The sequence below is a fragment of the Bos taurus genome, chromosome 15, assembly GCF_002263795.3.
Source record: "Bos taurus isolate L1 Dominette 01449 registration number 42190680 breed Hereford chromosome 15, ARS-UCD2.0, whole genome shotgun sequence".
NCBI classification, from domain to species: Eukaryota; Metazoa; Chordata; class Mammalia; order Artiodactyla; family Bovidae; genus Bos; species Bos taurus.
Genome location: NC_037342.1, coordinates 40627533 through 40650682, shown reverse-complemented (window position 1 = coordinate 40650682; position 23150 = coordinate 40627533). Strand labels below are relative to the sequence as shown.

General features: G+C 45.3%; 2 long non-coding RNA genes across 2 annotated transcripts; one reads left to right on the top strand and one right to left on the bottom strand.

Annotated features, from left to right (window-relative positions):
* Positions 1 to 2564: 2564 nt before the first annotated feature.
* LOC112441627 (uncharacterized) lies at positions 2565 to 15564 on the bottom strand. Its single transcript, XR_009490661.1, has 5 exons — positions 15174 to 15564; positions 14829 to 15037; positions 14531 to 14621; positions 11283 to 11391; positions 2565 to 3196 (listed from the first exon to the last, which is right to left on the bottom strand). It is a non-coding gene; the product is annotated as an uncharacterized lncRNA (long non-coding RNA).
* A 59-nt stretch (positions 15565 to 15623) lies between these two features.
* LOC112441626 (uncharacterized) lies at positions 15624 to 22854 on the top strand. Its single transcript, XR_003029464.2, has 2 exons — positions 15624 to 15710; positions 22298 to 22854. It is a non-coding gene; the product is annotated as an uncharacterized lncRNA (long non-coding RNA).
* Positions 22855 to 23150: the final 296 nt, after the last annotated feature.

Here is a 23150-nt window from a genome sequence, read left to right as displayed (position 1 = left end):
TATCACTTCTGCCTTATTCTATAGGTCAAGCAGTCACAAAACCAACCTGGCTTTCACAGTGGGGGATGCAGATCTCACCTCTTAGGGGAACAGTGATGAAGAATTTGCAGTCATCTTTAGTCTATTGCACCCACTAAGAAGGAACAGATTTTCTGCCACCTGAAGATTGAATATCATGTTTCTCACTCTCAGCATCCCTTTCTTCTTGAGAGATACTTGGACTGGAAATACTACTCATTGTTGATCTGACTACTGGTACAAGTCCAAGGCAATGACAACGGCTCATTTCAGCTTCTGGCTGGTTGGGAGAAGGACATTAGGCAAAAAGGATGCTCAGAAAGGTAGGGGAATTGTGGTTAGTGTTTCAATATATGATTCCTGGGGTTGAATAATATATAATAATTCAGAAAGATATTATTAAATTATTAAGGTGACTTTTGTCAAGTGACAAACGTGTTTTTACAGTATCAAGTTTTTCTTAAATGTTATTATACTATATAAATCAGAGAAGGCAATGGCACCCCACTCCAGTACTCTTTCCTGGAAAATTCCATGGACAGAGGAGCCTGGTAGGCTGTAGTCCATGGGGTCGCTAAGAGTCAGACACAACTGAGCGACTTCACTTTCACTTTTCACTTTTATGCATTGGAGAAGGAAATGGCAACTCACTCCAATGTTCTTGCCTGGAGAATCCCAGGGATGGAGGAGCCTGGTGGGCTGCCGTCCATGGGGTCCATTGAGTCGGACAAAACTGAAGCAACTTAATAGCAGCAGCAGCACTATATAAATGTTGGATAGCTATATGCAAAAATATTAGCAGTGATTCATCTGTAAAAGGTGCGATTCTGGCACATTTTGATCTTTCTGCTTATAAATGTTTTTGATGTTTTAAAAAATGAATATGTGTCACTTTTATTTTAGAAAAAAGGAGGTCATAAAATAAGACAAAAAGGAATCCACTGTCCTCCTATTTATTAACCTTTTAGTTATTCATACAAATCCTATCGAGCATCTAGCATGTACTGGTTACTGTACTAGATCCTGGGGATTCTGCCATAAGCCAGACAAAGTCTTCTCCAGAATCTCTGGAAAGAGCATGGCCCTGACAATGCTTTTGGTTTGGACTTCTAGCCTCCCAGATGGCTAGTGGTAAAAGAACCCCCCTGCCAATGCTGGAGATGCAAGAGATATGGGTTTGATCCCTGGGTCAGGACGGTCCCCTGGAGGAAGGCACTGAAACCCACTCCAGTATTCTTGCCTGGAGAATCCCATGGACAGAGGAGCCTGGCAGGCTACGGTCCATAGTGTTGCACAGAGTTGGACATGACTGAAGCAACTTAGCACAGCCTCCAGAACTTGAGAAAATTTTCTGTTTTTTTTTCTTTGTGTGTGTTTATTCTTTTTGCCACCTGCATTGCAATAATTTGTTCTGGCAGCCCTGGGGAACTAAACACAAGCCCTTCATTCCTGGGTATCTTATTAACCAATGGTGGAGATTTCCATTTTGGAAGCAAGTAATCTAATTGTTCCCACTTTACAAATCGGGAAACTGAGATTCTGTAAAGATCAGTAGTTTGTCTCAGACCCCACAGAGCATGGCTTCCATAGCAGATCCAGGATTCAAACTCTGGTTTCTCCATCACCAGTGTTTGGGCTGTCTCCATGATGCGGCAGCTTGTAGACCTGGGTTTCCAGCAGTTTCTTTTAAGACTCATGCAACTGTTTCTGAGATCCTTGCTCCTTGTTCTGTCCCCCTGCAATGACAAAGCAACCAGCCCTGGGGCCTCTCCACAGCAGAAGCATCTCCTCCTCTTGGCCAATGAGGGGAAAGCGTCCTTGCAACAGCACCTGCCCTGTTCCTTCATCTCTAACCGGCTGTGAGTCCACGCTGGGATGAATGGGACCCAGACAGCTGTTTGCAGGTGTGCTCACTGCCATTCATGCCTGCATGTGCTGATAAGCCCTCTACATCATTTTGTTGAGGCCGCGGTGTGCCCCGCACTCAGGATACCTCAGCCTCTCCTCTGCCCATGCAAGGAGGGACTGCCATTGCTTTCCTTCCTTTAAATATTTTCTTTCCAGATTTTAAAATGAATACATGCTTTATAGAAAAAAAATACAGAAAGATAATGGAAGGACAAAGAAGAAAATAGAAATGACTTATAGGCATCAGCAGTTTCCTATTTATAAATGTGCAAGAGGAAAAAAAATAACTATATTCAGATATGCCTCTGGTTGTGCTGCGTATGTAGACACATCCATTCACAGAACAAATTTAGCTATGTTTAAAAATGAACATTTTTATATAGATTCTTTCTGTGGTGGGGGGGGGGGAACAGCAGAAATCTGGCCATAAGAACAATTTTGTAATCTATCCTCAGCATTTCCCCAGATCATTAAAAATCCCTTGTAAATACCATTTTTAATGGCTGCATGGTATTCTATCAAGTGGATCATCACTTACTAAGCATGTATTATCTATTATTAAATATTCAGAGATTTTTACAGTTTTTCTCGAGAAGGCAATGGCAACCCACTCCAGTACTCTTGCCTGGAAAATCCCATGGACAGAGGAGCATGGTAGGCTATAGTCCATGGGGTCACAAAGAGTTGGACACAACTGAGAGAGTTCCCTTTCACTTTCATTAACTTAAAACACTGTTATGAGCATACTTGACATGAGCCTTTGTGTGCCTTTCCAATTATGCCCTTGTTATGAAATTATTGGGTTCAAGCTTATGAACATAACATTTTTACAGCTTTATTGAGGTATACTTTATGAAACATAAAATTCACCATTGTAAGTTGTTCATTTAATGATTTTTAATAAATTTATACATCCATGCCAATCACCTCCACAGTCCAGATTTAGAACATACTGGTCATCACAATACATTTCCTCAATTTCTTTTATGACCAAACTCACTCCCACTCCAGCCCCAAACAACCACTGATCTACTATATATAGAGATTTACCCTTTATGGACATTTCATAAAACAGAATTGTACATTATGTACTCTTTTTCTACATAGCTATGTTTACTTATCATATCATTATTTTGATCCAGTGATGTTGCAGCATGAATTATGACTTTGTTCCTTTTTGTTGCTGAGTAGTATCTCATTGTATGGATTTGCCACATTTTGTTCATCCATTCATCCGTTGGTGGAAATTTGGATTATTTCCAGTTTTCTCCTATTAAGAAGAAAATTGCTATGAATATTTACCCACAAGTCTCTGTGTGGACATGTTTTTACCCAATTCTCTTGGGTAGATAGATACCTAGGAGTGAGTCATATGGTAAGCTTATATTAAACATTTTAAGAAATCACCAAAGAATGTCCCAAAACTTTCCATTTTACCTTCTCACTAGCAATGTATAGTATCAAGGTTACACTTGTTTCACATCCTCACCAACACTTATTGTTTTGAGTATTGTCATTCTAATCAGTCAGTTCAGTCGCTCAGTCGTGTCTTTGCGACCCCATGAATTGCAGCACGCCAGGCCTCCCTGTCCATCACCAACTCCCAGGGTTCACTCAGACTCATGTCCATTGAGTCAGTGATGCCATCCAGCCATCTCATCCTCTGTCGTCCCCTTCTCCTCCTGCCCCCAATCCCTCCCAGCATCAGAGTCTTTTCCAATGAGTCAACTCTTCGCATGAGGTGGCCAAAGTTCTGGAGTTTCAGCTTTAGCATCATTCCTTCCAAAGAAATCCCAGGGCTGATCTCCTTCAGAATGGACTGGTTGGATCTCCTTGCAGTCCAAGGGACTCTCAAGAGTCTTCTCCAACACCACACTTCAAAAGCATCAATTCTTCAGCACTCAGCCTTCTTCACAGTCCAACTCTCACATCCATACATGACCACAGGAAAAACCATAGCCTTGACTAGATGGACCTGTGTTGGCAAAGTAATGTCTCTGCTTTTGAATATGCTATCTAGGTTGAACATACCTTTCCTTCCAAGGAGTAAGCGTCTTTTAATTTCATGGCTGCAGTCACCATCTGCAGTGATTTTGGAGCCCCCAAAAATAAAGTCTGACGCTGTTTACCCATCTATTTCCCATGAAGTGATGGGACTGGATGCCATGATCTTCGTTTTCTGAATGTTGAGCTCTAAGCCAACTTTTTCACTCTCCTCTTTCACTTTCATCAGGAGGCTTTTTAGTTCCTCTTCACTTTCTGCCATAAGGATGGTGTCATAGGTAAGCATTAGTATCTCTCTGTGGTTTGAATTTACATTTCCTTAATGACTAATGATGAACATCTTTCCATGTGCTTCTTAGCCATTTGTGTATCTTCTTTGGGGAAATGTCTATTAGAATCTTTTGCTCATTTTTTAATTGACTTGTCTTGTTGCTCTTTAAACATTCTGGAAACAAATCCTTTATCAAACATGATTTACAAATCTTTTCTTCTAATTCCTGGCTTGGTTTTCATGTTTTTCAAACGATGTTTGTTGATGAGCAAAAGCTTTTAATTTTGATAAAGTCCAATTTATTTACTTTTTGGATTACCCTTTTTTGTGACTTGTCTAAAAGCTTTGCCTTACATAAATTTACAAAAACTTTTCTCTGATATTTTCCTCTAGAATATTTTTGAACATAATTTGAAAATGATTTTTGTTTTTTCATTTTGAACAAAATCCATGGTAATTTTTTAAAATTAGAAAATATGGGTGAACAAAAAGAAGAAAATACAGATCACTCATAATCAGACTACCCTAGATGAGCCACCATGAATGTCTTGTTGCGAATGTGTGTATTAGTTACGTATTACTATGTAACAAATTATCCCAAAAACATAACTTAAAACAAACATTTATTTTCTCAAAGTTTCTGTGGATCAGGCATCTGGGAGCACTTTACTGGGCTCCTTTTTCTTGGGATCACTCACAAGGCTGCAATCAAGGTGTCATTGTGACAGCAGTCATTTCAAGCCTCGACAGAGAGAGATGCGTTTCCAAGCTCACTCATGTGGCTGCCAGCAGCCCTCTAGTCCTTGGTGGCTATTGGTTGGGGACATCAACTCCTTGCCATATGGGTCTCTCCACAGGGCAACTAGCAACATGGGAGCTGTCTTTCCTGAGAGGAAGAGAGGGAGGAGGGTGCGCATAAAGAAGTCATAGTCCTTTCGTAACCTGGTCTTGAAATGACGTTCCATCATTCTGCTCTGCTTCATAGAGGTGAGTCACTAGGCCCAGCCCACTCACAGGGGGGGCAGATCACACAAGTGCATATGTCCTAGGAAGTGGGGATCTTTGGGGCCATTTTAGAAAGCTGCCACCGTGTCTTTGTTTGTTTTCTATTTTTCTTATGAATTAGGTGGTGAATGTTTGCCTGTGACACATAGAGACGCAGGGGCCCCTTTCTAGATGCTGGATTCTACTGGATCAGAATCTCCATCGGAAATGCCTCTTTCTGTAAGCTTATTTTTCAAAAACATCACAGGTTACTCTAACAGGATCCAGGGTTGAGAGTCACTGGCTAGCATAAATTTAAGTGTTTCCTGACATGGATTACCACTGTGCATACTGCTTAGAAGTGTGTTCTGTTCTTCCCCTCAGATAGGCTTGAAGATAAATGTGCTCAGTTCCCGGTGTGGGACTGCCATGTTCGCCCCTCTGCTTCCTCGGAGCCGCATCTGAGGGGCTGTGCCAGGCAGTCATGACCTTCACTTCTAGGAGCTTCAGGGAAGTCGAGTGGGTGGCAGGGACTGCCTGCCTCCGTGTTTGGCTCCAGAGCAGTTCTGACATCAATTCATCAGTCCAGAGGACACTTTTAGATGCAAGGCTGCTGGTGTGAGGACTTTATGAGAACAAGAATCCCTGGCTGTGAATTTGCTGGCATTTCATGATGTGAAAGAAGATTTACAAGCTCCATGCTGTGCTAAGCTATAAAACCAAGCACAGCAGTTATGCAACCAAGCCTGTGAGGCAGGCAAAACACAAGGAAGTGGCAGGTGGAAATAAGGGAAGCTACCACCTCACTGTGCCTGGGACCCCCTGGCCCCAAACACATGCCCACGGGGGAGTCAGGTCAAGGTTCCTTCAGCTATATCCACCTTCTGGGGAGGCTCACCCAGTAGTCATTAGGGAACAAATGGCCAAGTAGTATTATGTGAGATCCCCATGGACTCAGAATGGAAGGGGTTTCAAAGGTCCCTAGCTGATACTCCCTGAACACCTTCCTTGCTAAGAGGCCATTTTGCTTCTGCTTGATATTCACCCTGTGACCCAATTCAGGGGAGACACTTGGAATGTACTCTCCCATAACCCTATTTAATTTTTTTGTATAATTAAAAAATTATTTGTCTTCCCCACTAAAACGTAAGCTACCTGATAGTAGTAACCTTGCCTGTCTGGCCCTCAAAGTGTAGCTTATATATGTAGCTGGCATATGCTTATATATGCAACAATGCATATATGTTGACCGAATAAATGAAAGAATGGATATTTGGATGCTTCCAGGGATGGGGACCTCACTGCCTTACAGGCCAGCTGTCCCCGGTCAGGATGGCTCATGAGTACTGGCTGTCCCTCACCTGGCTGCCATCTACCTCCATGTGGCCCTCCTTCATTGTCCTCACCTGTGGGGCCCCCTTTGAGCAAGTCCGCTTCTCTTCTCCACTGGAACCATCCAGAGAGTTGAAAACAGTGGCCAGCTGCATGCTGTTCAAAATGAGTGTCCCCATTTCTTTCAGCTGCTTCTCGCTTGTCAGGGTCATCTCAGCCATCCTCCTCCCAAGGTCTCTCTAATGGGGTACTGTCCCTCAGTAAGTTAGGTTAACTCTTTTGAGATCCTTAGCAAGCCTTGGCAGTTTGCAGATTTGAGATTCTTCTGCCCCAACACACATTTAGATCGCTTCTTCATGCTCAGAGTTTTTAGATATAAAAAGAGTCAGTGGATTTAACTGAGGAATGATGCTGTAAGCCAGTTGACTCGGTTCCTTTGCTCAAAGTTTCTTGAGAACAGCAGTCACAAGTAGGGGGCCCAGATTTGCGGGGAGCAAATGGCTCTACTGGCTTTGCCCTCCCACCCCCCTAACTCTTAGGACCAGGCTGAGGGGTACGGAACTGAGGGCAGAGTGTACTGTGTGCTGCCACTCAGCAGAGGAGGGGGGGACCCGTGCTTTCTCGTCATCAAGGGCAGTGCTTCCCTAGGGGAGTGGTGAAGAAACCGGGGGCTTGGGCCCCTAGGGGATGCTACCAGGGTCTGAGATGGATGTTGCGTTTGAAAATGAATATACAATATTTTTATTATTCTCATAATTTAACCTATGGGTCAAACTTCAAGTTTTCCTGCTTGCTGGGGAGGTAAAACAAAGTGCTCTGGTGTTATTGGGGAGTGAGTTTATAAAGGTTGGGACACTGGCTGGGACTCTGGAAGTGCTCAGATCCCCTAAGTTTGGGGCAGTCTCCTCATGCTGGTGTCCAGCTGGTGTGTCGATCCTGACCACCCCTCCTCCTGCTGGCGTGGTGGCCCTTTCAGTCAGAGGTGCAGGACCCCAAGGGCATAACAGGAGAGAGCCCCCCTGCCTCCTTGGTGGGGTGCTCTGGGAACCCATGAGGGAACCATGTGGCTGGGTTTAACAACCCAGGTTGGAAAGGGCTGGTGGATGCTGTGGGCACCTGGCCCGTGTCAACTGCTGCTCCGGCCGGGGCCTCAGGTGTTCCACAGCCCCTCAACATGGGGCTGAAGCCTGAACATGTGAGTGTTTGGGTGAAGTACTTAGGATTTCTGGACACTATTTTGCAGGTGACCAAAAGAGGAAAGGGAGGAGCAAGGATCCCTTAGATCAACTGCTTGGTGATAATTTTACTCATCCATCCATCCATCCATCCACCACTCACTCAGTTAACAGGTGTTCCGGACCCACCATAGCCAGGCCTTGTGCCTCTTCCTTCTTTATCCTTCTCTCTTCCAGCAGTCCCACCCTCCTTCTCTAAGGAATTCATGGAAATTTCTAAAGAAAGCATTCAACAATAAAACTAAATGCCCAGATAAAGCAAGTTGTGTATAAATGCTGTGTAATTTTTTTTTAATTTTAAGTAATAAAGTACCAAAAACTTTAATTTTGGAGAAAAGTCCACATTCCCATCAATCAAACTCCAGTCTGCTAAAATATCTGCGGGTCATTTCTTACCTGAAGATATCCTGGCTTGATCTAGTTTATAGGGGAGGGCTGAGGGGAAAGGGGTTTGGGCAGCAGCTTTGTTAAAGAAAGGAGCAGAGTGGGTTGCATCTTCCATGGAACTCCTGTTGGGCAGCTGGGACTCGGGTAGCTATCAGGGTCACTTAGAAAGCAAAGGTGACCTACGATCTCACACTGTCACCAAGCAAATGCAAACAGACACTTAGGGGGCTGGTAGTTTGGGGGCTTGTGAAGACCTGTATCTGCCAGTGCAAGGAAGGGAGAAGCCCCGTTCCATGCCCACGGCCACGTGAGAATGTGAGGTGCCTGCTCTGGCAGGTGAACCACTAGCTTTGGGGAGTGGATGGGGGCCTTTTGTACCACCAGTCAACCCCTTGACATCTAGAACTTAACGCTGACCATACACCTGTGGCTCACCTGGTCCACAGCTGGCGGGGTCCACCCAGAGGTAAAGTCGGTATTTTACTGGGAAGATGGTTATTACTCCTGTTGTTCAGTGGCTAAATTGTGTCTGACTCTTTTGTGACCCCATGTACTGTAGCCCTCCAGGATCCTCTGGCCATGGGATTTCCCAGGCAAGAATACTAGAGCTGGTTACTGTTTCCTTCTCCAGAGGATCTTCCTGACCCAGGGATAGAACCTATGTCTCCTACATTGGCAGACAGATTCTTTACCACTGAGCCACCAGGGAAGCCCCTATTATTCCTATGTACTGCTATTAATCGGAGCCCACTATTGGGCTTCCCTGGTGGCTCAGCTGGTGAAGAATCCACCTGCAATGTGGGACGCCTGGGTTCAACCACTGGGTTGGGAAGATCCCCTGGAGAAGGGAATGGCTAACCACTCCAGTATTCTGGCCTGGAGAAGTCCATGGACTGTATAGTCCATGGGGTCGCAAAGAGTCAGACACGACTGAGCAACTTCCAAAAAAAAAAAAAATCGGTGCATCAGATATTTAGTGAACATGCCTGGGGAACAAGGCCCACCAGTTCATCACTCTCACTAGTTTATTAATACTGATTTAGGCACACACCTCTTGGTGCCTCAGTCTCCCCACTTCTAACATGATGGTTACAAGGTGATTAACCTTGGAAAGCTTATAGCAGGGGTTGTTGTGTAAACAACGAGAAGTTCAGAGTGTTCTGAGGGCCCCTGCGCTGTTCCAGGAGGCCTGTGTCACTGGACCTATGAAATCTGAGGCCCGAAAGGCCACGAAGATGGGAGCACATGGTGCCCGCGGCCCCGGTGCCCAGGATGAGGGCCACCAGTGCACACCGTGTACCCTGGCTTTGCAGCTTCCTGTCTCACTCAGTGCTGGTCAAGGTCAGCGGTTACAGCCCTGGAACATTTACAACTTTCACTGTGAAACTGAGGGCCACAGTGCCTCCTTCTTCCGGTCTATTTCAGTCAGAGTCGAGTTCTAGAGGGAAGTCGCAAAACCACAGCGGTGGTTTGTTCCCAGACACCTCGGCAGGTGTCTGAGAATATGGACTTGGCTCCCACGGCATCGAGTTCCAGGGATAGCTCTGCCACGAACATCCCTGTGCTCTTGGGACTGACTTCCTTCTCTTAAGACTGGATCCCCCATCTCTAAATTGGAGATTAAAAGTACTTGCCCCCAGGGTGGTTGGTCAGCTGAACTATATGTAAAGAGCAGAGCATAGAGCTTGGCACAGACTATGTGCTCATCGATGGGAACATCCTTCTTCCCCCAGCAGGTCCTTCCTGGTGGGCTGCCCAGGCTAGTCGACAGTCCTGGGCTCCTCAGTGGTGATATGTCTCATGCTTGCCTTGCCTGTTTGTTGGCTAGGCTTTCAGAACTTTCTATGTCTTTTGGTATCAGAGGCAACAGGGTCTTCTCAGGACTCACCTTCCAACCAATCCCATTGACACACAGACCCAATCTCCCATAAAGTGTCATGGGTAAGATACTGATCACTGCCCAGAAGTGACTGCTCTGGGGTCCCAGCCCTCCCCAGCCTCTCTATCAATGTTCATGTACATCAGTACTGGGAGTCCCAGGCTCTGTTCTCTGTAGTTATAGGGACCCTCAACTCTTACTCTAGTGAAACACAGAGAAATCTAGATGTGGGACCCTTCCATCATTTGCCCAAAAGGACCATTTTGGAAAACAAGTTACATATTTCCAAGGTCATAGGCTCTTCCTACCTACTCCTGCCCCCTTTCTCCCCATCATGCATATGTAGAAACACACTCCTGCTTCTCTGCCCATGAAATCCTTAACTCCAGTTGCCTGACCACTGGGCTCATATCTTGTTCTTATTTGCCTGGTTTTGGTTTTATTTATCCTGCAGGTTTTGAGTAAACTGTCTTTGAGGCTTTTGAAAATAAACAACATAAAAATAAATCAGTGTAGAAGCTCTTCAAAACATTAACTTGTTTCTGTGCTAACCTCAGAATCAAACTTTTCTGGAGATCTGTTTAGCGAAGAATTTCTAGAGATCACGATAGATTAAAATACCCTGTTTTCCACTTGCAGTTATCTCTTTGTGCCGATCAGTGTGTTAGTCATTCAGTCATGTCCGACTCTGAGCAACCCCACGGACTGTAGCCTCCCAGGTTTCTCTGTCCCTGGAATTCTCCAGGCAAGAATACTGGAGTGGGTAGCCATGACCTTCTCCAGGGGATCTTTCTGACCTAGGGATTGAACCTGGGTCTCCTACTTGGCAGGCAGATTCTTTACTGTCTGAGACCCAGCAAAGTGCAAAACATAGAAATCTGTCAGATGCAGAGGACCGCCCACAGCTGAGTAGCCTGATTCCTGATTTCACTTTTTTGTGCTTATCAAGTAACCTTCTTGTTCAGTCCATGTCATTGATCAACTTATTATAATAAGTAAATCTGATATTTACTTATGAAATTGAATACCATATAAAATACACGAAATGCATTTATACAAGTTCTTTTAAAGTACATTTCTCTAGTTGTGTATTGTCAGTGTTTGGTTAACCACTGCAAGAAATGCCCCTCAAATTTCAACATCTTAATTGATGTCAAACTAGAACATGAGTCAGTGGGGAGACTGTCCTATGTCCTTCAGGGACCCTGACTTTTTCTACCTTGCAGTCCTCTTCCTCTGGGTCCTCAGAGTTCTCTTCACTTACGGGAAAAGCAGAGTCTCTTGGGGAGGTGGCTGTGGTCAGGTCTGTAAGTGGAGCCCATTCCTTCCGCTTGCACCCTGTTGACCAGAACTCAGCTGCATAGTCATCACACCTGAACACAGGGAAAGAGAGGGTGTGAAAAAATTTCCATGTTCTAATGCTCAGAATCTCAGAAGATATTATCTTCATGCAAAAGAGACTTTGCAGATGTGATTAAGAGTCTTGAGATAAGGAGATTTTACTGGATCATCTAAGGGAGAGGTGCAATGTAATCACAAGTGTTAGAAATAGAAAAGTGAGACAAGAGAGACAGAGAGAAGTTTGAAGATGCTACAATGGTGGCTTTGAACACGGAAGAAGGGGCTATGAGGTAAGTAAATGCAGGCAGCCTCAGGAAGCATTAGAGGCAAAGGAATGGAGTCTCCCCTAGACCTTCCAGAAGAAATTCATCCTTGAAAACATCTCGATTTTAGCCCAATGAAACCCATTTTGAACTTCCAGTGTTCAGGACTGTAAGATAGAAATTTATGTTGTTTTAAGCCACTAAGTTTGTGGCAATTTTCTAGAGAGCCATAGGAAATGAATGCACAGCTCATTTTACTTTGTATCCCTACTGTGTGCCTGGTACACAGTAAGTACAGATAGCAGGTGCATTTTTCACATGGAGTTTGATGGGGAGCAAAGCAAACTTGTGAAGCAAGAACTGAAAATCAAGGAAAGTGGGGCTCCTTCCCAAAGACTGGGAGACTGTTGTCATGGAGCCCAGGTAAGGAAGGAGACCAAATTCCCAGTAAGGAGGAGACTTGGAAGGTGGCAGCCTGGGAGCAGTTGAGTAAGAAGCATGCAGCCCCAGCATGGACGTGGGTGGGTAGAGTGGTTGCTTATGATGATTTGGTAGTATTGGGGGAGCTGGGGAGCCAAGCTTCTATCTGGAAGGGAACTTGAGGAGCATGGGAACAATAGGCTTTCTGAGGGGAAGCTGGAAACAGGCTCTTGGGTCAGAATTCCAGGATCAAAGTCTGACCTCGTGTTCCTTCTTCTTATCTGGCTGTGTAACCTTAGGAGTTTCACCAGTATTGCTGCGTAACAGATCTCCTTAAGACTTAGTAGTGTACCGCAAGCTTTGTACCATGCTCAGCATTCTCTGAGTTGGACGGGGCATGGTGGGGACAGCTTATCTCTGGTCTATGAATCCTGGGTCTCCAGGGGGAAGATTACAAGGCTGGGGATGACTCAACATAGTCTGGCAACCTTATATGGAAGTTCAGAGCTTCAGAGAAGAGTGTCCTAGCCCATAAAGTAGAACCTGTAGCTTCTTTTATGATTTATCCTCAGCAGCCATCCAGTGTCCCTTCTGCTGCACTTTTTTAGTTTACAATCAAATCACAAGCTCATCCAGATTCAAGAGCAGAACTAGAGTCTCCCTCCTGATGGGAAGTGGCAAGGTTCTAGTAGAATGCCTCAGATAGCAGAGATTGCTGCAAGTACCTCAGGAAAATGTAATCTGCCACATTGGGTAATTTTCCAACTTTTTGAGATTTGGTTTCCTCAGCAAGAAGAGAGGGTGATAGCTGCAAACCTCCCATCTGGGTTAAAGTATCTAAAGCTTTTGACGCAGTGCCTTGAATATAATAATATCCTAAGTCCTTCCAAGAAACCAGAGAGCAGGTCTGTTGTTTCTCATGACAGCATCCACAGTTCCTTGCACAGTGCCTGGCATATGAATGAATCTTAGAGAATTGTGCCAGATTGGGGATCGTCTGTCAGTGTATCAGCTAGATACCGCTGTGTAACAAGCTACTGCAAAACTTAGTCACTTAAAACAGCAGCCATTTTATTTGTCTGTAGTTCTGTGAGTCAGCAGTTCAGGCTGGATTCAGCTCAGTGGGTCTTCTGCTGCTCTCACCTGGGATCATTTATGTGGCTGCAGTTATGGGCAGTTGAATAATGTTGGATGATCCCAGACCCATCACACGCATCTCACACATCTGACAGTGCTGGCTGTCAGTTGGAGAGCCTCAGTTTTCCTCCACATGGCCTTTCTAGCCGGCTAGCTCAGGTCCATTTGCACCCTGGTCCCAGGGTCCCAACTGCAGCCAAAAGACAAGCCCTAATTTCTAGGCACTTCTGAAGCCTCTGTCTGTGCCTTATTTACTAATTTCCTGTTGTCTTAAAACTCAACATTCAAAAAACTAAGATCATGGCATCCAGTCCCATCACTTCATGGCAAATAGATGGGGAAACAATGGAAACAGTGACAGACTTTATTTTCTTGGGCTCTGAAATAACTGCAGATAGTGACTGCAGCCATGAAATTAAGACACTTGCCCCTTGGAAGAAAAGCTATGACAAACCTAGACAGCATATTAAAAAGCAGAGACATCACTTTGCTGACAAAAGTCTGTATAGTCAAAGTTGTGGTTTTTCCAGTAGTCATGTATGGATGTGAGAGTTGGGCCATGAAAAGGCTGAGTGCCAAAGAATTGATGCTTTTGAACTATAATGCTGGAGAAGATTCTTGAGAGTCCCTTGGACAGTAAGGAGATCAAACCAGTCAATCCTAAAGGAAATCAGTCCTGAATATTCACTGGAAGGACTGATGCTGAAGCTGAAGCTCCGATACTTTGGCCACCTGATGGGTAGAGTCAACTCATTGGAAAAGACCCTGATGCTGGGAAAGATTGAGGGCAGAAGGAGAAGGGGGCCACAGAGGATGAGATGGTCAGATGGCATCATCGACTCAATGGACATGAATTTGAGCAAACTGCAGGAGATAGTGAAGAACAGAGAAGCCTGGTGTGCTATAGTCCATGGGGTTGCAAAGAGTCAGACACGACTGAGCGACTGAACAACATGGCAGGTCACATGGCCAAGCCTGGACTTAAGGGATGGAAAAATAAACCCCACCTCTTGATGGAAGGGGCGACAAAGTTGCATTACAAAGTACAGGAAAGGAGGGATCATTACAGCCGTCCTTGCAAATGATCCATCACAATTAATACTGAGCTGTATAATAGAGGTTGAGATGGGGCTGGAGGCTCAGTGGCATGAGGGAGGTGGCAGGGGGTAGTGCTGAGCATACGTGACAGTCTATCCAGCAGGACACTGGTTTGGCGAGGAGAGTTCACTGCACCTTCTGCCTCAAACTACAGGGAAGTGTATCATCTCACCTGACAGGACTGCAAAGGCTGGGCTTGCTCCAGCATGGCTGAAGGAGCAGCTCAACAAAGTCAGCCATCCCAGGTCCTTACCCATCCACTCCCTGCCCTCCTCAGTGAGGGCCTTGTCCTTTAGGCTTGCAGTATGATGACTGCAGCAATTCCCAGAGCCCCATCCAGGCACCTGGAGAAAGAAAGGCAGAAACTTCTCAGAATCCAGCCTAGCAGTTTTTTTGATTATGGCTCCTTGGCCAGGATTGGGCCAAGAGGGTAGGATTACCATGGCTGCTCATGTTAGTTTCCTGGGGCTACCATAACAAAATGCCATATGCTGGTGCCTTAAAGCCACAGAAATGTATTGTCTCACAGTTCTGGAGGTTAGAAGTCCTACCTCAATATGTTGGCAGTGTCATGATCCCTCTGAAACCTGAAGGAAAATCATTGCTTGCCTCTTCCTAGCTTCTGGTGTTTCACCCCAAATCCTTGACATTCCTTGGCCCGTAGATGCATCACTCCAGTCCTCCATCTTCACATGATCCTCTCCTGTGGGTTCACACCATCTTCCCTCTGTGTATGTCTGTCTCTAGGTCCCACTTGTCCCTTTTAATAAGAACACCAGTCATATTGGATTAAGGCCCACCTTCATGACCTCATTTTAACTTGATCACCTATGTTAAGACCCCGTTTCCAAACAAGGTCACATTCTGGGGTGGTAGGGGTTAGGACTATAACTTACAATGTAGTTGAATGTTGAAAATGAATCGCAATGATCCTCACAGCCCTTGAATGAATGAATGAATGATTGAATGAAAGACCACAGTACTTGGAGTCTCCCATGGAGTCCATATTAGCTTCCTGGTGAGGTTTGCAGGGTAATTTTAGCCCTAGAACTTATTGAGGATATTTGGGTATTTGTGCCTTCTGCTTATGACAGATTGTTGATCACATTTATAATTTATTTCTGGCCTGTATCTTTAGTCAGAAGCACAACCAACTCCTCAAGGAGAACAAATGCTATTCCTTCAGGAAATTTTGACAAACCACATTATGACATAGTTTCCAGGAATGTATTGTGATGAAGAAGTCCAGTCTGCTTACACAGACACTCAGCAAATACCCACAAGCACCCACCTCATATACACAAACCAGCATCTCCAGGGCAACAAAGGACAGCAACTGGCTGCCTAGCAACACTGCCTCCCTGGCTCCCTCCTTCCACTACCCTCTCCTATGTGGAATGCAGGCCTTTCCCCTTCAGAGCAACTCTCTGTGGGTAAGATGATGAGATTTCCCTGCGGGAGGGAGTGGGGACTCTGGATACCCTATCACAAAACTTACCAAAGTTGCCCTGTTGTTTTAGAATATATTTAGGTCTACCCCACTGAGCGACTTCACTTTCACTTTTTACTTTTATGCATTGGAGAAGGAAATGGCAACCCACTCCAGTGTTCTTGCCTGGAGAATCCCGGGGACGGGGGAGCCTGTTGGGCTGCCGTCTATGGGGTCGCACAGAGTCGGACACAACTGAAGCGACTTAGCAGCAGCAGCAGCAGCAACCCCAGATATATCACACAATTCTTAGAAGCCAAACTTGAAGTTTGCACCCCTGACTGAAAGTCCTGAGTAATACATAATGAAAGATTAGGGGCTGCCAGTCTTGTGGTGTGTATGTGTTCAGTCACTTTGGTCACGGTCGACTCTTTGGCACCCTATGGGCTGTAGCCTGCCAGGCTCTGTCCGTGGGATTCTCCAGAATACTGTAGTGGGTTGCCATGCTCTCCTCCTTGTAGAGGAGGCACCAATTCTCTTACCTTGCTCTTTTGAGGTGGTGGGGGACTGGGTGGAACTGGGGTTTAGAGCCCCTGGGAGGCCCAGGGTTAAAAATAAAAATCACCTTCTTGACTATAAATTCATCACAGCAGATACCTTTAAAATGTGCATCTATCTGCACAGAAAGCTAGCACTCAGGTACTTTTTATTGTAGTTGTTTTTCCCATTAAAATGGACTAGGTTCCACAGCAGGGAAAGGAGAGTGTGGAACGAATTGAGAGAGTAGCACTGAAATATATGTACGTGAAATATATATACACTACCATGGGTGAAATAAATAGCTAGTGGGAAGCTGCTGCATAGCACAGGGAGCTCAGCCTGGTGCTCTATGATGACCTAGAGGGGTCAGATAGGGGATGGGATGAAAGGCTCAAGAGGGAGGAGATATATGTATACTTCTGACTGATTCATGATTTTGTATGGCAAAAACCAACACAACATTGTAAAGCAATTATCCTCCAATTAAAAATTAAAAAGACAAAGCTCTCTAAAAAAAAAAAAATAGAGAAAAAGAGAACAAGTTCTCTTAAAAGAAAAAAAAAGGAAAAACGACTGGGTTTCAACCAGTGGAAAGAGGAGAAGAGTGGAGTCATAGAAATCGATTTGCAGCCAGGACACTTTTGAGGTCAGACCCCTGTGAAAATGGGTATTTGGGGACTTATAAGTGGTAGAGAAAAAGGGTACAGAACGGAAGAAGAAGGATGTTGTAATTCTGACCAGAGTCAAGACACAGGGGGACATCAATCTTTCTTCTCACAGTTGCCTTTGCCTCTGGAAAACAGTGATTTTTTTTTCACCAGGAGGCTTCCCTGGTGGCTCAGATGGTAAAGAATCTGCCTGCAATGTGGGAGACCTGGGTTCAGTCTCTGGGTTGGGAAGATCCCCTGGAGGAGGGCATGGCAACCCACTCCAGTATTCTTGCCTGGAGAATCCCCATGGTCAGAGGAGCCCGGTGGGCTACAGTCCATGGGGTCACAGAGTCAGACACAACTGAGCGACTAAGCACAGCACAGCAGTACCTGTGCTTGGACTTGAACCCTCTCTTAGGTAACAGTGTCAGCACCCACCAAGTTCCTCGGGCTACTCTGGACACCTCCCTTGTCCTTAGACTCCATCAACAGGTCATGACTGTTCCACTTCCTCAATGTTGCACGAATCTTTCCCTTTCCTGTGTTTAGTTCAGACCCTCATACTGTCTTCCTGTCCCTATCCTTCTGCCTCTGTTCATCCTCCATCCTGCCCAAGATGGTCTTGTTGAACTGCTCATCTCATCACATCACTCCTGGGCAGGACATCTTCCATCTGCCCCTGCAAACCTGTTTTATTCTACTCTTAGTCCTGGGAACTGACCTGGATGGACCACAACAATGCCCCCCCCAGCCCCCTGCCTTGGCTTCTGGCTTCTGGCTGGATTTGGCCAAAGGGGAGCACCACCAGGAGGTCAAAGGGGAAGGAGAATGAGGTTGGGGTCTTTGTAGCCCCTCATGATGGAGTCTTGCTTAGTCGCTCAGTCGTGTCCAACTCTTAGTGACCACATGGACTACAGCCCACCAGGCTCCTCTGTCCATGGGATTGTCCAAGCAAGAATACTGGAGTGGGTTCCCATTTCCTACTCCAGGGGATCTTTTCAGCCCAGGGACTGAACCCATGTCTCCTGTGTCTCCTGCATTGGCAGATGGATTCTTTAGCACTGAGCCACCTGAAAAATCCAAAAAGAAGTGGGCTTGTCCAGGATTTGAATCCAGGACCTCTCACAACTGAGGTGAGGATCATACCCGTAGACTAGCAAGCCCAACAAGCCAATTTAGGATCCCCATGGTAGGTTCACCTTAACCAAAAGCCTCAGCTTCTCTCAAGGTGACCTTCGCATGAGTCTTTCAGCAACTGCTCCTTCCCCTCATCTCTTCCTCTTGTTACCTGACTCAGGGATAGCATTTTACTTTTTAGTTTTACTGCATGCTGCGCAAACCTCAGTAAATAGCTTTTCCATTGAACACACCTCAGATTATCCCTGTTTGTGCCGTCTCTTTCCGCTGCATTCCTGAATGATTCACTTCTCCTACTCAAAATCCTCAGAGGTTCCCACGGCCTTTAAAATAAAGTCCAAGTTGATGATCTTGGCACTCAAAGTCCTTCATCACCCCATTTACCTTTCCAGCCTGGTTCTTGTCACAGGCCTTCACTTACTCTGGAATCTAATTATAGAGTCATACGTATTTACACTCAGATATTTGCACCCCTGAGCATGCAGTGTCTTATGTCTGAACTACTTCTCACTCTTTCTCAGTCTGATAACAGCAGTACTAAAGGTCTGGCACTGTGTCTAGCATTTAGAAAACTCTCCGTAATTACACAGTGAATGAAAAAAATGAGAATTTTTGAGAATCTCACTTCCAGGCCCAAAGTCATGCAAAGGCATGTTTATGGATACGTAAGCCTCAATTCTTAAGGAAAAGGATTTCATGCCAAATCAGGCACTATATAGTCTTCTTCCCTAAATTCTGGGGACAAGTGGCAAGGGGAAAGTGAGGAGGCTTCTAAGCACAAATCAGTGCAAGGTAGTACAGCCCTTTCAAAGCTGGAGAAAAACAATGGCATCTTCCCCAGATGGCTGTCTCTGATGATCCCTGGGTGAATCACTGCGGAAAAAATAGAGAGAAGATGTTCCAGGCAGCCAAACACGTAATCAGTAGGAAAATCTATCCCTTCAGGGTGTTCTCATTTAGTAAACATTCCCCTGCTGTGGGCTTCCTCAAGCTGGGGAAGCCCTGGTGAAAGGTAGGGATGGAGCAGGAGGTGGGAGGGAGGAGTCGGGATGGAAGAAGAGAGGAGGGAGGGAGGGTCAGCGCAGACCAGCCCGAAGCGGAGGCTTCCTGGCTCCAGGGAGTTGAGTCCATCACCTGGAACGTGGGCACCAAGCCTCGTTAGAGAGGGGGCCACAGGGTCTGGAAGGCTTGGGATCGCCCCTCAATTAGGTGGGACAGCTAACAGAGCAACTCACCAATCCTTTTACTCTGCGTCTGACTGCTGTAGAAATAACAGCAAAATCACAGAAGAAACTGGCTGATGGGTCCCAGTGGGAAGGGGAGACTCAGGAAGAGGATTTTGCGTTTCTATCTTATATTGTTCTATACAAATAACGTGCAGATGATACTGGATGCTTGGGGCTGGTGCACTGGGACGACCCAGAGGGAGGGTATGGGGAGGGAGGAGGGAGGAGGGTTCAGGATGGGGAACACAAGTGTACCTGTGGCGGATTCATTTCGATATTTGGCAAAACTAATTTAATATTGTAAAGTTTAAAAATAAAATAAAAATTTTTAAAAAAAGGAAAAAAAAAAAACAAACAAATAACGTGCAGAGGTATTATTTTCGAAAAATGCCTAAGAGGTTATCTCATCTGTGGAACTCTGGACCAATTGGTTTTTACTTTATTTCTATATTTAAGAAAATAATATATGTTATTGAATGCAGCTACTGTACCTCTAAGATTCCCAACACAGCTCTGAGTTCCAATATTCTGTCCCTTTGGTCTCACAGAGCATAGAATTGTCCCAGAAATTCTGACAGCATGTTGGCATCTAAACTCCTCACCGACCTGGAAGTAGTGCCAAATATCAAATCGGACCTCAGTTCCTAACGTCGAGGAAAGAAAATATATTATAAATATATTATAATTTTCATGTCTAGTAAGAACATTCACTTTTTCTTTCTTCTCTGATAATAATAATACATTGTTATTACTATTATTATGGATGGTCAAGATAATAATACATTAATTTTTTCAAGAATCTGAGGATGCAAACATCCTTCACTAGGGCTGGTGTGAGTCTGCCAATCCCCAATTTTAAGAATGGTTCCCCAGGCACTAGGAGCACTCTGGAGGCACTCACTATACTGAGAAATGGGGAATCACTCCCCAGGTTGTCTCCAGTTATAGATCCTGCAGAGACATGGCCTTGGCCAGGGCAGCAGGTTTCCATTCCTGTTCTGGAATCTTATCTTTTCTATGGAGCTTCATCTTATCATGTCTTAGCAACTACTGACTCTCTTAAAGCAAAGGCAAGATATTCCACTGAAGACATTGCTGGAACTTCTGAAACAAGCTTCTTCTGAAGGCAGGCCTATCATTTTATTTTGTTAGAAGCCAATTGTTGTTCTGTCCCTAAGTTGTGTCCAACTCTACAATCGCATGGACTACAGCATGCCAGGATTTCCTGGTCTTCACCATCTCCTGGAGTTTGCTCAAACTCATGTCCATTGATTTGGTGATACCCTCCAACCATTTTATTTTTTGTCATCTCCTTCTCCTCCTGCCCTCAATCTTTCCCAGCATCAGATTTTTTCCCAAAGAGTAGGCTTTTCGTGTCAGACCGAAGTATTGGAGCTTCAGCATCAGTCCTTCTGATGAATAGTCAGGGTTGATTTCCTTTAGGATTGATTAATTTGATCTCCTTGCAGTCCATGGGACTCTCAAGAATCTTCTCCAGCACCACCACCAAGAATTGAAAGCATCAGTTCTTCAGGGCTCAGCCTTCTTTATGGTCCAACCCATTTTTGTTCAAGAGTATTCAAGTTGGGATTTTTGCCTCCATATAAAGATCCCTGAGAGGGATGCTATGCTGAAGGCAGCATAGGTCTGTCCCTGGTCTCTGGGCCTAGTGCTCCCTGCGTGTTCCAGGCTGCCAAGAGGAACTATTGACCCTCAGATCCCATACATGATGGTGCCATCCTGCCACCAGCCCTGCTCCAGCCCCTGCCCTATATAATCTCCCCTGGTTTCCTGTCTCATGGCTGGGGTCCCACTATGCCTTGGAACAATCCTCAGAGAACAACTGTTCCTGCCATGTCCTGACTAGATTAGTCTGGAAACCATATGAAATGAGTGTGAGGTCAGGGAAGTAATTGGCTTGTCAGGGCTTTCCTTGTGGCTCAGGTGGTAAACAGTCCGCCTGCAATGCAGGAAACATCAGTTTGATCCCTGGTCAGGAAGATCTTTAGAAAAGGGAACAGCTACCCACTCCAGAATTTTTTCTTGGAGACTTCCACGGACAGAGGAGCCTGGCAGGCTACAGTCCATGGGATTGCAGAGTTGGACACGACTGATCGACTAATACTTTCATACTTTTGGGGGAAGCTGTCACAGCAGAGGCTGGGCCAGTGAGGCCATGGTGGACAGGCCCCATAAACGAGACATGGAAAGAAACAAAGGCGCATACAGGTTGATTTCCCAAAGACGTTCTCCCTCCTAGAGCATCTCCTGGGACCTGCAGTTCTGAACCTGTGGCTTCCTTCCCTCAGCATAGCTGCTACAATCGTGCAACAGAGAGAAGGCAAGAGGCAGGCAACCACTTGGAAAATCATTTGCTAGTGCATCTAGTAAAGGTGAAGAAATGTGCATCCTTTGACCCAGCAATTCCACCGTTAGATACAAGCCCTGGAGAAATACATGCACATAACACCAGGCTATACATACCAAGAACGCTCATAACAGCATTGTGGTAACAGTCAAAACAACTCAAATGTTCACCAACGGTAGCATGGATAAATAAATCTGACATATATATATAGTGGAATACTATATAGCCACGAAAATGAGGGCACTACAACTGCACGTGACGCTATGGATGATTCTCAGAAACACAACTGAACAAAAGAATGATTCTATTTGAATTAAGTAATGATTCTGTTTATGTAAAGCTCAAAACAGGCAAAAACCATTTCCTTTAGGAATGTAAACTTAAGTGGTAAAACTAAAAGGCAGTAAATGTTATAAGTCTCAGGGAGAGGGAGAGTGTGATAAAACAGAGACATGCAAGGGGCTTCAGAGTCCTGGCAATGTTTTATTTCTTGATGTGAGTGGTGATGACATGAGCATTTGCTTTACAGTTATTTATTAGAATGTATAAAATTCTTTGCACTTTTCTATATGCATGTTAATTCTCAGAATTTAAAAAATGAAAGAATGAGAGGCCTGGTTTTAATAAGAGCTTGGATAAGGGCCTCACACTCTAATGCTCTCAATTTCAGAATCTACCATCCTGGTCCTGGAGGAGGGACATCCCTGCCCGGTCTTGCATCCCTGCCCTGCTCCAGCAATCAGTCCCAAGCCACCAGTACTGGCAGAAGCAATCTCATTCTTGACTAAGCCTGACTCAGCTGGCCCTGATTGCATCTTCTGGGCTCCTGCATCCCCAAGGATGTAATTGAGTGTGTTCTGTGGGAGACAGTCTGTAATGAATTTCCTAGGATGGAAACTGAACGGAAATCAAGAGAGTTGTGCCAGATTGCTGGTGTGGATCACAGCTGAGGAGTAGCCCTGATATGCCTGGCCCGGGCTGGTGCCTGGTATGCACGTCTCATGTCTGGTTTCCTTCTCTACCTCCTCCACCTCCTCCCCCATTTCCTCTGCTCAGGTGGCTGGTATGTGTGCCAGGTCTCTGAGTGAACCAGGAGGGGGTTGTGTTTAGCTCCAGTAGCTTCTCACCAGGGCATTTTCTGAGGATTTGGCTTGTTTGTTTCCACAACACTCAGCATAAATGAAGCTAACAACAATTATAATAATAAACCAACTTGGCATAAATAAAGCAGGTGCCCGTGATGGGTTGGTAGTAGGTGACACTTTGCTGTTCTGAGATGAGCAGTGATGAAGCTGGGACTGAGAAGGCCACTATCTCTGAGGAGAGCCTAGACTGAATCACCAGTGAAGCCCAGGAACTTTGTTCAAGGCATGTGGGTCCTCTTGTTTGGGGCCTGGGGAGTGGTGAGGCTACAGTTGTCCTAGTCTCCTGGGATGGTGGTCATTTGAAGACTTGCTATTTCAATGGAAGCTCAGATTTTCCTCCACCTTTTTCTCCATTGTCCCCAGCAAGGCAGGGTCAGA